This window comes from Triturus cristatus, chromosome 7, assembly GCF_964204655.1.
Source record: "Triturus cristatus chromosome 7, aTriCri1.1, whole genome shotgun sequence".
NCBI classification, from domain to species: Eukaryota; Metazoa; Chordata; class Amphibia; order Caudata; family Salamandridae; genus Triturus; species Triturus cristatus.
The window spans coordinates 103,860,427-103,875,794 of NC_140590.1; the positions used below are offsets into that span (position 1 = coordinate 103,860,427).

General features: G+C 45.8%; 1 protein-coding gene across 1 annotated transcript in view; it reads left to right on the plus strand.

The window, feature by feature from the left end:
- The first annotated feature begins 2,941 nt into the window (after positions 1–2,941).
- Positions 2,942–15,368, plus strand: part of LOC146808934 (uncharacterized) — a 46,376-nt gene continuing 33,949 nt past the window's right edge. Inside the window, exon 1 of the mRNA XM_085615740.1 lies at positions 2,942–3,079. The gene's annotated coding sequence lies outside the window, so the exon portion shown is untranslated. The remainder of the gene's footprint in view (positions 3,080–15,368) is intronic.

Genomic DNA, 15,368 nt, shown 5'->3' on the forward strand with positions numbered 1-15,368 from the left:
TGCGGTGTTCTGTATAGTCTGGAGTTTGCGGAGCATAGACTTGTTGATCCCGGCATAGAGGGCGTTTCCGTAGTCCAATCTGCTTGTTATGAGTGTGTGGGTGACAGTCTTCCTTTTTTTTTTTTTTTACTCTTTTTTTTAAAACTTATTAGCATGACATATTACAATACAACCTTGTGCATCACATCAGATCATAAACAGATTACAATTTAGCACTGGACATCCCACATATCGCCCCCCCTACCTCTCTTGGTGATGGTCTTCCTTGATTCAGGGGGGATCCATTTGAAGGTGTTTCGAGGGATGCGGAGGGTGTTGAAGCAGGTGGAGGTGACGGCGTTGACCTGTCGGGTCAGGGAGAGGGAGGAGTCAAGTACGATGCCGAGGTTTCGGGCATGGTCTGTGGAGGAGCGAGGGGGGTGGGCCACCAGGTGTTGTCCAATGTGGAGGGTGAGGGTCCGAGGACCTCTGTCTTCTCCGAGTTGAGCTTCAGGCAGCAGCTGCTCATCCAGGATTCGACGTCCTTCATTCCTTCCTGGAAATTGAGTCTGGTGGTGATGGGGTCCTTGGTGAGGGAGAGGATGACCTAGGTGTCCTAGGATACCATGCTGAGTGCGTGCTGTCTGACGTTGGCGGCGAGGGGGTCATGTGGATGTTGAAGAGCGTTGGGCTGAGCGCCAATCCATGGGGTACTCCGCAGTTGGTTTCGGTGGGTTTGGAGAGGAAGGGTGGCAGCCGGAGTCTTTGGGTTCTGCCGGTGAGGAAGGAGCAGAACCAGGCGAGGGCGATTCCCTGTATGCCGGCGTCATGGAGTCTGACAATGAGTGTGTGGTGGGAGACAGTGTCGAACGCTGCAGAGAGGTCGAGTAGGATCAGGGCTGCGGTGTGTCCTTGGTCTCGGTGCTGTTGTTGCTGCGGAATCCAGATTGGGAGGGATCGAGGATGGAGTTTTCTTCTAATAATTTTGTTAGCTGGACGTTAACGATCATTTCTGTGACTTTGGTCGCGAAGGGGAGGAGAGAGATGGGTTGGTAGTTCTTGAGGTCCTTGGGATCTGCTGAGGGCTTCTTGAGTAGGGGTCTTTCTTCTACTAGTTGTACTGTCCCATGCACTAATCAGGAAAGAATTAGTGAACATCGGAGTAATTATATCAGTTTTGAAGAGACACAGGCCAAGCATCCCACCTAGTTTAATTAATTTACTGGATTTTCACTTCATAGAGATTTAAATATGTGTACCTAGTTTATCTGGGTCATTGATTATATGTTTATCCTTTTTACTGACATCCAAAATAGGAGCAAAGTGACATCAAAGATGCCAGATAATTAATGGTTGATATTGCTCTCAGGTTACAATTTATGCCAATTATAGGGTCCTCGCATGTTCCTAATTCCGGGCCCCACAAATCCTAGAACCAGGATACTCAGAAACTCTGCTGTGGAGTGATAACTCCTACATGCTTAAGGTTAGTTTACCCTTCTAGGCGCTATCCGGCTCGAGAGAGGCCTCCTGTCGTGATGAGCAGCAGCTGTTCAGTGCCTCCTTAATAAACAATAATACTTATCAATAGTACCTGAAATCATGGAATTATGGCAGAGCGGGTACTCACTGCTCCCGAATACCCGTTTGCGACTGAGAAGTACTGGTACTCTCTCGTTACAAGTACTGCACCGCTGCTGACGCGTTCTGGAACTCTGCCTTCCAAGTGTAAGAGCAGCAAGCACTCAGGACCCGGCAGAACCTGCCCGTTTAAAGCGCTTCTTATCCATGGCCTCGTGGAACTTCCTGACATCACAATGACGTAATCAAATGAGACGTCACTTGACGGACACTGCGGCCTGTGAGGTTCTTATGTGACAAGACTGCCTTTCAAAACCAGCAACTGAGGGACCTTGTTCAAATTTAATTCGAACTAGCGACAGATATTTTAAGATAAAAAGATGTACGATCCGACGCACTCATTATTGGCTACATTCTGCCATTTGGACCAGGGGTAGCTACCAGCGGTGCAGCAGGTACAGTGACGCCGGGGCCCTGAATCCTGAGGGGCCCATTAATCCCTGATACATACCAGTGCTGTCTCTAAGTGAGCGGCGGGCGGTATATCTCTAGTGGGGCAGACTTCTCGAGTGTTGAATGAAAGCTTGTTCTGAAAATCATATATTTTTGCTCTTGGAAATGCAGGTTTCTATTCTTTTAATGAACTTATTGTCACTAAATGGTTTTGTTGTTGGTAATTTTGGTATTTTTTTTAAAGATGCGGTGGGCTATGTTTCATTGGATTGGTTACCCAGAATGTACATAAAGTATGAAGTGAAAACGAAATAGTTTTATATTCTAATAACAGGCTTACTTGGCACATCTTCGCCATACAAAAAACTCTCAAAGACTTTAAAGAATTCAATAACATGTTTCGCGCCTTGTTCGAGATTGGTATGGTAATCGGAGAAGTATAGCGCCTATGTGCCGTTTGTGTGGCTGCTAAGTGCTGTGGCTTGTCTGCTGTGTGCCGTATCGTACTGACAGACTGTAGAAGCAGGCACATGTTTTAATTCACCAGGTCCGAACTGCTTACGCCTCCCTCATTTTCAAAGATTTATGGGTCATTGGAAATGATACACGTGACTCGCAACATGTTCCATTTACATTAAGACACTTCAGAAGGCGAATAAACCTGCTTCCGAGTTATGGATGTTAGCTTCTAACGCCGCCGTTCAACTTTCCGAGGTCGATAATACAGCGCAATGAAGAAACTTAGGGGCGGCAGGACGTCGCGTTTAAAACCCAATTGTTAGCATGGGTATTTCGGCATGGCTGCAATGCGAGGTTTGAAGTCCTCTGCTCCCGCTAGGGGCCCCAAGGACTACACCTCCCAGAACGCTCTGCGGCGGGCAGGAGCGAGCCTATGGCAGGTGACCCGGATGCAGGCAACGTTCCCATTGGCCACCGTCTCCGGCAGGAAATCCTTGCCTTAAAGTCTGCGGTGCAAAACTACAACTCCCAGAATGCACTGACGTAAGATGGCTGGCGCCGCTGCCGAAGGAGGGGTCGTGTCGCTATCTCGGGAGGCCCCCAGCAGGTAATTGGGGGCGCACCGGAACTCGGGTCAGAGGTGTTGCCGGGTTTCGGCTCTCCCACTGTCTTGAGAGGATAGAAGGGGGTCGCGGGAGAGGAATCTTCTGGTGCTGCGGCCGGAGGTGGGGTGGGGGGGGGGAGCTGGACCTGGGAGGTCAGCACACCCGTGTGAGAGAGCCCGGGGAACTCGCGGATTGCTCGTCCCCGTTCTCATGACATGGACTTTCTCAGACACTCGCCTGCACGCCGGCTCCCTCACACACCTTGGGCTCCGGACGGGTCATGTGATCTGTTGTACTTGCAAACTGCACGCACACCTCTTCTCACGCTGCACTCTTCTCACACAAACTAAAATGGGAAAGCAGGCGGTGAATGTTCTTTCTCTCACACCCGTTCGCCTCTAAGCGCTGTCACACATGCAGGCGTACACACACACTCACTTGATCTCCGTCCGCAATTCGCACTCCCACTTTGAGTTCTCACACACAAACACACTTCTGAAATGCAGTTTGGAGCTTTGATTGACACTCGAGCTCTGACACTCCTGTGAACACAACTCTGACACCTCCACATCTCGATTTTTATGAGCTCCGATAGTCTCTCTCTCTCACGCACATAATCGCTCTCTAATTTTTATAATAGATACTAGGATTTTGTGGGCATTGACATGCGGATGTTAGGGTTTAAAGCACACGAATACGCATTATAGGGTAACTATAGTATGCTCAGTGGTGTAACAAAACTTAAGGGGATCCCCTGTAAAATGCATGGAGGGGGCTCCCCAGCCCACCATTTTTACTGAGTGCCCCCCACCGATCCCCCACAGAGCTCGGGTGCACCCCTGCACTGCAGGGCTGATGTTGCATCACTGCGTATGCTTTTCCCCTATTAGGTTAAACAAGCAGTGGTTCTGCCACAACGCACAAACTACAATAAACTTCTCCTCTATCCCCTCCTACCGTGGGGTTTCATTAAATGTTCCAAACAATGATCTGTCTAAACACGTATTTAAAAAAAGAACAAACTTATTGTACTGTTTCAATGCGGAACATGACATATAAACATGAAAATCTGGTGCAATTGCAAAAGTGAAACACAGAAGGAAGTGAGGTGTTTTATACATATATCACAACACAATTAGTACATAGAAATTACTACATATAAACAACTAAATTTAGGCACAGCGTAAAAAAACATAGTGACGGTAATCTCAGCTTGACCTAGAATTTTAATCCTTTTATGTATGATGGTCAGGTTGGACTGTAATGCTTATAGTTGTACGTCGATGTTTCGACCCTTTGAATTTTGTGCAATTTAGGAACATCAAAACCGGGTCTTCATCAGGACAAAAAAGGGAATGTCTGTGTATAGCCTGCATGAAAGGAAAAATAGTTGTAATTTGGACTCGTGTGTTTAGACTATTTATGTAAAACTCAGGGTGAAGGCTCTTCTAGTCTGCTCACCTTGTGAGTTGGATCCAAATGAATACCAGCAAGTGGAAGGCAACCTTGTATATGGCTTCCTCCTGGAGCTATCCTCATTAAATGCTCATCGACAGGTTGAAGATAAATCAGGGGCGGGCACAGCGTGCTCTCAGAACATCTATAACAATACATAATCACCCATTGTTTAATAGGCATATCAATCCCGTATTTTAATTGTGGACAAGAAGTTGAAGGAAAGGTAAATAATCCCACTAACCTCTAGCGTCATGCGCTCAGAGACATCAATGAATATAGAAAATGTAGGGGCACACAGCCTCCGTACGTCCAAATTGGTCCGTGATCTGAAAAATCTAAGGGCGGGCACAGGGTGCTCTTGGACCATCTACAACAATATACCGTCACCAATTACATATGCTCTTTTCAGATATGGGCGGTTATAGTAGAAAAAGGTGAAGAATCTCACTAACTTCCGGCGTCCTGCGCTCAGAGTTGTCACTCAATTTTCTGAAACTGCAGGGGCATACAACCTCCGTGCACGCCGATCAGTTCGGGTCCAGGAACAATTTTGTTTCCTTGGACCCTGTAGAAGATATATGCATCATAAAAACGATACTCGATCTAATTATATCACAATAGGTATGGAAGGGCATACGTATTATCCTCCAAGCTTACCTCCGGCTGTGGTCGCTCAGAGCGTAGTGGTGAAGTGTCTTCACATAGTGAATGAACGCTCTCACCTGAAAAGCTTTGAAGAAAACCGGCAGCGTGCAGCTGGCGTCCTCGTGAGTGACAGGCACGCTAGGAATGCAAATTCCTACGTGCTTGTCACGCCTGCAAAAGAAAGGGTGATACTGAAAAGTATCACCGCGTGTTACAGTGCCCCATCAGAATCTTCATCACAGCCGTGAGTGGAACGGTCAACAGGAACTACAGCGCCCAGTAGCCCGAGAGCCTACGCCGCCAGTCACACAGTGTCCCGCACCTGGAGGCCCGCTAAAGGCACCAGCGGGCTCCTGCAGCGCGGGAGTCCCAAAATCTTCATCACGGCCATCAGGAACTACAGCGCCCAGCAGCCCAAGAGCTGACGCCACCAGTCATGCAGTATCCTGCGCCCGGAGGCGCGTTAAAGGCACCAGCTGGCTCCTGCAGCGTGGGAGGCCTGGAATCTTCATCACAGCCGTGAGGGGAACGGCCAACAGGAACTACAGCAGCCCGAGAACTGACGCCGCCAGTCACGCAGCGTCCTGCGCCCGTAGGCGTGTTAAAGGCACCAGCGGGCTCCAACAGCGTGGGGCGCGCCCTGGCCAAGGGCGGGCCCGTCTGTGACCGGAGGAGGCCAGGCTGGGCCAAACCCCTTGGCTGTTTTAATCAGGATCCGTCCATACTGGAAAATTGGATGGAAAAACCAGGCAACAAAGCAAGGTACTTTTACATTAGCCCGATTATCCCAGTATTATATTGCGATCTTATACAGGGGTATACTAGGGTTTTGGGCTTAGCGTCTGCAAATGGGCAAAAGGAAAACACCTGCTTCACATGGGGGGACCTCGGGGGTTTGTATGGCTGGTACAATTGATTCCTTTTTAACTAAAGCTGCATACGCAATTTCGCAGGAGATAGCCCTGACAGAGAGAAGGCTATCATTGGAGGCAGGAAAGTGTTCTCAGAATCATGCACAAGTAAAACCAGCAGCTATTGTGGGCCCTTTAGATGGTTCATCAAATGCCACTGCTTCCGCGTCTTCATGTCAAATGCCCACCCCTGATGAACCCCACATGTCACTTAATACTTTGGTTGCTAAAATAACAGAGGAGAACAATGTGACCTCAGACTTACCCCCGTCTAAGAGAAAACAAACTGCCGGTAATAAGTCTTCTAGGAATTCCCCACGGACACAAACATGATTACAATCTGGTTTGAATTTAGAACAGTTATTGGATACTTTATTTACAAAGTGGAGTCAATGACAAAGGCTCTCTTAGCCCCAATAATTCTAAAGGTGGAAAAAGTTGAGAAACTATTTCATGACTCGATCACCAATTGTAATAAATGTGATATGACACTTGTGCCAAAACTGACAGGTGAAGAGATGGCGACTCCATCTTGGAATATGAACCAAATTCCATCTGGCCCGTGTTCAAATGTCCTAGGGACTGAAGAAACGCCCAGTAGAACCAGTCATTCGAATGTGAACGAGGAAATGGGATCTGTAGCCCAGAACTCCAAAGTAGCCCAGACGAACAGACCTCTAAACTCTGAGAGGGTCCTCCTGTCTACACGTACCCAACGCAATCATGTTATACGTAAGGTCATGAACCAAAGTATACTTAATCTGCCCCCTGCATCTGCCCCCTAAGTAGCAGTCTTATTGGAGGTCCCTTCTCTTTCCCAAGAAGCCAAGGAAACTACACAGGACTTAATACATAAAGTTACTCATTGGTGTACTAAAAATGTTATAAATGGCCCGAGTATATCATCTAACATCATTATGGCCAGAAGAGTGGGGTGGAGAGGCCACCAAACAAAAAAGATCGGTGTAGGAGACTGCATAGCTGTCAACTTTCAGAATCCTGAGAATACTAACAGGCTGCGCATACAAGAGTAGCTCAAATTCTTTAATAAGAGTAGTCTCGCTACAACATTTTTATCCTCCTAGCCAGCGCATATGCCCTACGCAACGGCAATGGCAGAAACCCCTAAAACCAGGTAGGTTTGTCAACAAAACCAACATAGATAATAACTTACAAATGAGTCACCGTTTTCAACCCCTAGCCAGTCTCCAGAATGTGGATGAAAATGACTGACTAGAGCTAGAAGTCAAAACATGTCCGGGTACATCCCCAGCGAATATGCCCCAAAGGACCCATATATCATCAGTCCTGGACCATGTTGATATAATTGATAAGTCCCCTGGAACTCCTCCTATCTTAATTCCCACCATGGCTGTCCATGAAAAGGTCCTTTCATGGAGCATAGCGAGAATAAGGTCTACATTGGGAACATTTTCTCTCTATGTATCACATTATTGCCCTCCAAGAAACTTGGGAAGCAAATGATTGTTATTAATTAGATGGTTTCATAAATATGCTATTCCATCGAACGTGGGCAGAGCTAGAGGGGGTTTGCTCCTAATGTTTTCACTGAAGCTCTCTTGCAGGACACGTCTGGTTGAATGTAAATCACAAAATGTTTTGGCAGTAGAACTGTCTTTTAAGAACCGTGCCATCGTGTTAGTGGTGAATTTTTATAATTCTTTTTCCAGAGGACACGAGTTGGAACATTTGCAAGACTTAAAGGAATGTTATGAGGAGATCAAACAATCTTACTATGATGTAATAATCTTAGAAGATTTTAACATCCACCAATGTTATTTAAACTGTTTCACAAACCAGGACCATGGGGAGTTCTTTTCCTCACTCACTCATTTTGAGCATACACCTTCAGGTAGTTTGCTTGGAGGCATTCTCACTAATCCAAGACATGGAACACCCTCCCCATCCGCCTACGGCAGACCCAAGACCTACTGACCTTCAGAAGACTCCTCAAGACCTGGCTCTTCGAACAGTAGCAGCACCCCCCCCCCCTTTAGCGCCTTGAGACCTTCACGGGTATGTAGTGCGCTTTACAAATGCTATGATTGATTGATTGATTAATCAAAATTTATGTTGCCTTCAGCAAACAGACAGTTTGACGCCAATACCCACCTATGTGGGGAATGGCAGGTCAAGCACCATTGATTATATTTTACTGTCTGCTCCATTAGTTTTGTTTACTTTGGATTTCATTGTTACCTGGTCAGGTTTTAGTGCCCATAACCCCCTTACTGTTGCTATATCACTTCCGGTTATTGAAACTGAAGAACCTAACATTTGTCTAACAAATAAAGATATTTGCACCAAAGATCAGGCTCGCAGGCTAAAGTGGGAAACGGTAGTCCCAGATAACGTTTTGAGTAATTTGTACACCCTCTTCTTGCCAAAACTTCGAACTCTAACACTGACCCTAATCCCAGCCGACAAATGGGTATCGCATTTTGGCAATATTTTTAGCAATGCAAACTTAGGAGAATGTAAGGAGTATAGAGAAGAATGGGCAAACTAGTATGCCACTCCACTTTAGTGTAGAGGAGGTCAAAAAAGCAATCGTATCTACTTCTGGTGGAAAGGCACGGGGCCCCGACGGGGTCCCGGCAGATCTATTTCTTGTTTAAATATCTTTATTGGTATATTTCTTTTTACATGACAATCATCACGATTTCGTAAAAAAATATTTGGATGTTCATAACAGAAATACAAATCCCATGTACAGAATAGCATTACCTATCACAGCAGTATATTATCAACGCTGATGTGCCAGTCACCATTACAGATATTTATATCTTACATGAGCAAATGTTTTAGCGCCTTTGCGTGCCATCGCCCACAGTTTAGCCACATAATTATTTGTAGATTGGTGTCATTGCTATCCGCATCTTACTCTTAACACATCCAATCTGAGCAGTTATGACAGGGTCTTGCGTGTGTATACCATATACATACAATTCTTTGCCATTCGGGCCTGATCATCATTTTACTGCGTAATATGAGAAAGGATTTAAATGATGATAGAGTGCAGATAATAGTCACCAGTGAGTACCAATCAGTCTAATTTTCTAAAATATACAAAATAAACTGAAACTTAGAACATAAGAATAAAGTCTGCCATCTATTAAATACAAACAATATCAATTGTGCATTATTGAGCACAAAGGTGTATTATCGGTACATTTCCACATCACCATGTATCTGATGGTTAGTCGAAATAGTGTACATGACCGCGCATGATAATTTGCCAATGAAGAGGACCTTTGTGCCTGAGGGCGGATGAGGTGTAAGTGGCTATCCATGGCGGCCCAGGGGGAGTGACATTTATCTATCCTGTATACCCTGAGGCGTGTCAACTCCACTTGGCTGAGAGATGGGTGGGCTAGTTGGTTTATCACTGATTAACTGTTGGGGCGGTATCAACTGCTATTGGGTTGCCGGTTTTTAAGGCAGTAAGCAATGTTTCCCAGCTTTGTGCAATAGGAAATTTATGAAGCCCCGCTGTCTCCTCTTTATTTAGTGCTGTACTTTCCGCCTGTGCCCATATTATGAGAGAGCACTTCCAGCTAAGTACCTCCGGAGGGACTGCATTTTTCAATTTTTTTGGTTATGAGACACTTTGCAGTAATGAGACCCAGATCTTGGAACTTCGAGGTGACTTTAGTTTTTTTGGGATCTAGTGTATAGCCCTAGAAGGCAGACTTCCCTTGACAACGGCAGCGCCGTGTTTGTGCATGAAGTTAGAATTGTGACTATTTCTTGTCAATAATGTTGAAGGGATGTGCAAGCCCACAGCATATGAAGCAAGTCTGCATCAGGATATTGACAGCGTGGACATGTAGAGGTGGCGATGTGGAAGTATCTATTCATCATGTCCGGCGAGAGATATGCCCTTTGTATAATATATGTTTAAATAAGCTTGAACCTAGAGTTCCCTGGTATGTTCCTAGCGCTCGCTAATATGGCATCCCATTCCTTGTCAGTCCAAGGCCGGCCTCTCTCCGCCTCCCATCTTACTCTAAGCCGTTGCATCGGCCTCAGCGTGTGTATGAGGAGTGCCTCCACCAGCCAATGTACCACATGTGACCCCGCTCCCATTGCATGTAAATATTGTATCAACAGATGTGTCGGTGGCTCAACTGCCAGATCTCCCCAGGCAGCTGATAAAGCCTTCAGGCGGGAGGTGTGTAAAAGAAATTGGCCCGCTGGCAGTTCATTGTCTTCGACTAGCGTCTCGAATGTTAATAATGCGCCATCTCTATATAAGTAGCCCAAAGTGTCAAGCTCTGCTGCATGCCAAGTCGCTAGAGCTGCCTCCGAGGTACCCAGTCTACCCCTTGGTGTCCCCGTCAGTGGTAAAATTGGGGCGTATGGCAGTGTCTTACGGGTAAAATATAAACTTCTTTTATAGCATTTATGGGCTAATCCCAAATGTAACTGTGGTGGCCGCGGAAGTTTGGCGCTGGGATGGAACAAGTGACAAATTTGGGAGTGGGTCCAAGGCTGGTGCATGGTTGCTGTGTCTTCCAGGCACTTGCCATTCAACTACTTCGTCGCCCATTGGAGCTGGGCAGCTAAATAGTACAGTTCCATATTAGGGACCGACAGCCCGCCCTGGCTAGTGGGAGCATACAACTTCCACAAAGCGACACGCGGTCTCCCTCTATTCCATATCAAGTCCCGGAATAGTCGCTCCAGGTCTCGGAATATCTTAGGTGGGACATAAAGTGGGAGATTTGAAAAATAGTATAGCAGTTTGGGAAGTACAATCATTTTCAGCTAGGTGATTCGGCTCATTACATTCAGCGGAAGCGTCTTCCAGAATTGCGTTTGTGCACGTTTGGCTGATATCGCTCTCGTCAAATTACCTTCCAGTAAGTCTTCAGGTGATTGATATGTAAAAACGCCAAGATATCTGAATGTAGTGGGATACCATGTGAGGGGGGTGCCATTTAGAGACACGTCTACCTCTAGTGTGCTAGTGCTGAAGGAATAGATCCATGATTTGTCCCAATTAACCCAGAGCCCTGACTTCTCCTCAAAGGTTTTAAGTATATCTGCAATGGACGTCGGTATTGCAGTGATATCTCGAAAATACAACAACAAATCGTACGCATACCGGAAACGGCATGTAGCCCATCTCCTAACCGTATCCCCCCACTCCTCGCCATCCCTCCGGAACAACATCGCTAAAGGCTCCGTAGCTAGGGAGAACAATAACGGAGATAGTGGGCATCCCTGACGTGTCCTCCGTCTCACGCTAATGCAATCTGAGATTAGCCTGCCGGTACGAACCCGGACAGTGGGCCGTTGGTACAATAAACCAACCATATTTAAGTAGTGTTCGCCTAGCTCGTATTTACCCAGCACAGACGCCAGATAAGGCCATTCCAATGAGTCAAAGGCCTTCTCCAAATCCAGTACCAGGCAGCCCGAACGAGGCCAGGCATGCGTGGCATACTGTTGCACTCTAAAAAATCTACGTATATTAAGAGAAGTGCAGCGAGCAGGAATAAAGCCATTCTGAACAGGATGTACCAACGTTTTTGCACGAGACGCCTGGCTAATAGTGATGCAAAAATGGTATAATCTGTGTTAAGGAGCGCTAGCTGACGATTGGAGCCTAAGAGGTCGGGATTCTTATCAGGTTTAAGGAGGGAGACCAACAGAGCCTCATTCTGCGTGGCAGTAAGGGTAGAGTCATCGAGCGCTGTTTCGTATACTTTAGCAGTTGTGGTACTAAAATGTGTATGTATGCCTTATAAAATTCAGTCGGTAGGCCGTCTGGCCCTGGCGACTTCCCTATTAGACAGGGAAAAAATAATGTCTTGAAGTTCCTCTGAGTGGAGAGGGGCGTTTAGTTCTTTGCTTTGTGTGCGCGTTGGCCGCAGCAGATCTAGGCCATCCAGGTATGTCTGTATCTCTAGGAGTGTGACTTGCACGCCTGATTTATACAGATCCCGATAATGTGTCACAAACGCACCATGAATGTCCCACTGTGTATACGTAATTTCCCCAGTCGTCTTCCTCACCGATGCTATGGGTATCTACGACTTATTCTGGCGGATGAGCCATGAGAGCAGTTTGCCAGCTTGACCGCCCATATGGTGAGTCCTTGCCGAACGTGCAACATAATTGAGGCATCTCAGTCACTCTAGCAGCCGCGCATGCTCCTCCTTGAGGCAGCCAAGCTGTCCCTGAGTGTCATCTATGTCTGCCTGCTCCGTAGCGGCTAGTCTACGCTCTATAGTAGTGAGTTTCTTTTCCAGTTGCGTGCGCATACCTGCCTGCGTCCACAGACAAAGTCCCCTAACAACCACCTTAAGGGCGTCCCATTCCACCAATGGTGACGTGGCTGTACCTGCATTTTCTTAAAAATATTGTGCCACAGTGGTAGCTAGCAAGTCCCGAAAGGGCACGTCCAGGAGGACATCTGGCTGAAGGTGCCAGATTGGGATTGGTGGCAACTCATGCTCTCACTGTAGCTCCATGATATGCGGATTATGATCCTAATGTGTACGCCCCATGTAGGTGGAGTCTGGAATGCATGGTAGGAGGTCGTTTGACACCATGAAGCGGTCCAAGCATACATGCAGTCTGTGGGCCCCGGAGTAGTAGGAATATACCCTGTCTAGTGGGTTCCTGTGTCGCCATACTTAGGAGAGGCGCCACTGTAGTATCCAGTACCCCAACGCTTTTGCGGCTGTGTGTGTGGCAGTGCCAGGCAAGAAAGGGAAGGACCTGCCAGGGAGACATCCAGTACACAGTTATAGTCTCCTCCTAGGATCATAGGGGTATCATGCCATGTGGACAATTTTTGCGATAAAAGATCTAAAAAGGCTGCCTGCTCAGTGTTGGGTGCATAGAGTGATGCCAATACTACCGGTTTCCCATCAAGTGCCCCTTTAATTATTACATATCTGCCCTCCCCGTCCACCAACGTGTACACCACTTTAAATGGAGTACCCGGTCTTACCCACACTAGGACTCCCCGTCCCGGCAGATCTATATGAAGCTGATCCTAATGTTTGGGCTTGTATTTTGACAAATGTTTTTAACGCTCCGTGTTTACATGGATACCCAGTATCCTGGGGAAAGGCAGTTATTGTTCCCCATTTTTAAAAAGGGCGCGAGGGATGAGCCTACATGCTATAGGCCGATCTCGCTCCTAGATTACCAAAATAATGGGCAAAGATGTACTTAACCGCCTAACGGCATTGTTGGATCACCAAAATATTATTGCTAATCTGCAATATGGTTTTAGGTCAGGTAAAGGGACCTTGGACCAATGTCTAAATTTACATTTAGTGATAGGAAAGAACACTATTGCTAAAAAGGGTATAATACATTTGGCGTTCATGAACCTGACGCAAGCATTCAACTGTGTTAACAGATCAAAGCTTTGGCTAATTCTAAGTGATATGGGCCTTGAACCAGAGCTTGTGGCTTCCTTACATACTATCCATGAGAATAATACAGCTGCTGTTAGATATAACAGTAATGGAGATTTGACAACCCCTTGGGATGTGAAGAGAGTGGTACGCCAGGGTTGTATCCTGGCCCCCCTCTTCACACTATATATAAATAAGTTGGGGGATTCACACTATATCTAAATAAGTTGAGGGATTTTCTAATAGCTAGCTGTAAAGACATTCCTAGGTTTGGCGATAAGATGATCCCCGCACTTTTATACGCGGATGACATGGTCATATTAGCCAGAACAGCAGTGGGCCTTCAATCACTTTTAGATGGTTTTATAGTTTTTATAGACTTTTTAGACCTTTCAACAAATTTTAAGAAATCACATACTATCTACATCGGTCCTGGAAAGTCCCCAAAAAAGATTACATTTTACTGTACAGGGGTTGAGTTAACAAAGGTTCCAACTTTCTATTTGGAGGTACATTTTAATGAACGTGGGTCATGGTGCCCACATATTATGCAAAAAAAGAATACTCTCATTAGAGCGACGGGGGCAACACTAAATTTTGCCAAGAGATTAGGGTCTAAACCCATGCCGGCCCTGATGAAGATATAAAGAAAAATGTATCCCCATGGCAACTTATGGCTATGATATTTGGGGATATAAGGAAGGAAAGGATATTCAGCATGATGAAGACAAGTTCTTACGTAAGATCCTGGCAGTTCCGCACTCTACCCCTGCATACATACTACATGAAGAACTAGGGGTGGGATATATATCGGACCAGATAGCGGTAGTCCCCCTAATGCATTGGCTGAGAGTTTGGGCAAGCCCTATTATTAACCTAAAACAAATAATAATTACTGACTGCCTAGAGTTAGACAGAGCTGAACATATCCCTTGGCTAAAGTATTTAAGGGATTTGACAATATGGTTAGGCCTCCCAGACTAATTTTTTTAGTCCTAAACCTTGGATAAACTTCAAAATAGAAATATTAAACAGCAGTTCATGATCAAGCGCCAGGGACTAAGGGAAGTAAAGGTGTTGGCAAAACCAACTGTGAGAGGTTATGTTACATTATCTTTGCATAACCAAGTTCATCATTGGCAACCCCTTCCATCGTTTCGTATTAACGAGATTTCGTCTGCAAATGGTTCCCTGGCTTTTGGCTGTTCCCCAAGGTTTAACAAAACCTAGCACTTTAGAACCTTGTGACAACTTCTCTGAGCAGGACACTCTTCATTTTATTTTATTTTGCGATTATTATGTTTCTTTACGCAAGAGATTCATCTTACCATTACCCAGAGATTGCCATTTTTTTCAAGTCAGGCCCGCTCTACTGTACCTTCAAATGTTATCTTCCCCCATGGCCTGTTTTGGGGATGCAAGTTTTTTAACCGGAGCCATTAGGTGCAGGAATTTTTTATTTTTACTGTCATTAGCTTTTATATGTTTTTATCTTTAGGCCCACTACTTGTCATCAATGGGGACTACTGTATTTGACTGCATCTGTTTTTTCGCCCCTTGCACTTTATAAATGTTTTTGTACTGTATGTATTTCAGATCTCGGTCCTCTGACTGATATTAAGAATGCTTTTTTTTTTAACTCTGGTTTTTCAAATTTGTCAATGAAATGTATCTTTGTTTGATATGTTCACTTTTATGGCATTGAGTTGCCCAATAAAGTATTCTTGACTGACTGTCTGACCGTGTGAAAAAAGCCATCGGAAATGGATCACCAAGTATAGAGTACCTGGCGTGTACCACTGTTTCCACTTATTCTCTGCAAACAATAGTGCAGATGAATGTCTAATATGTTTAAACATCCCAAAGGGAGGCAG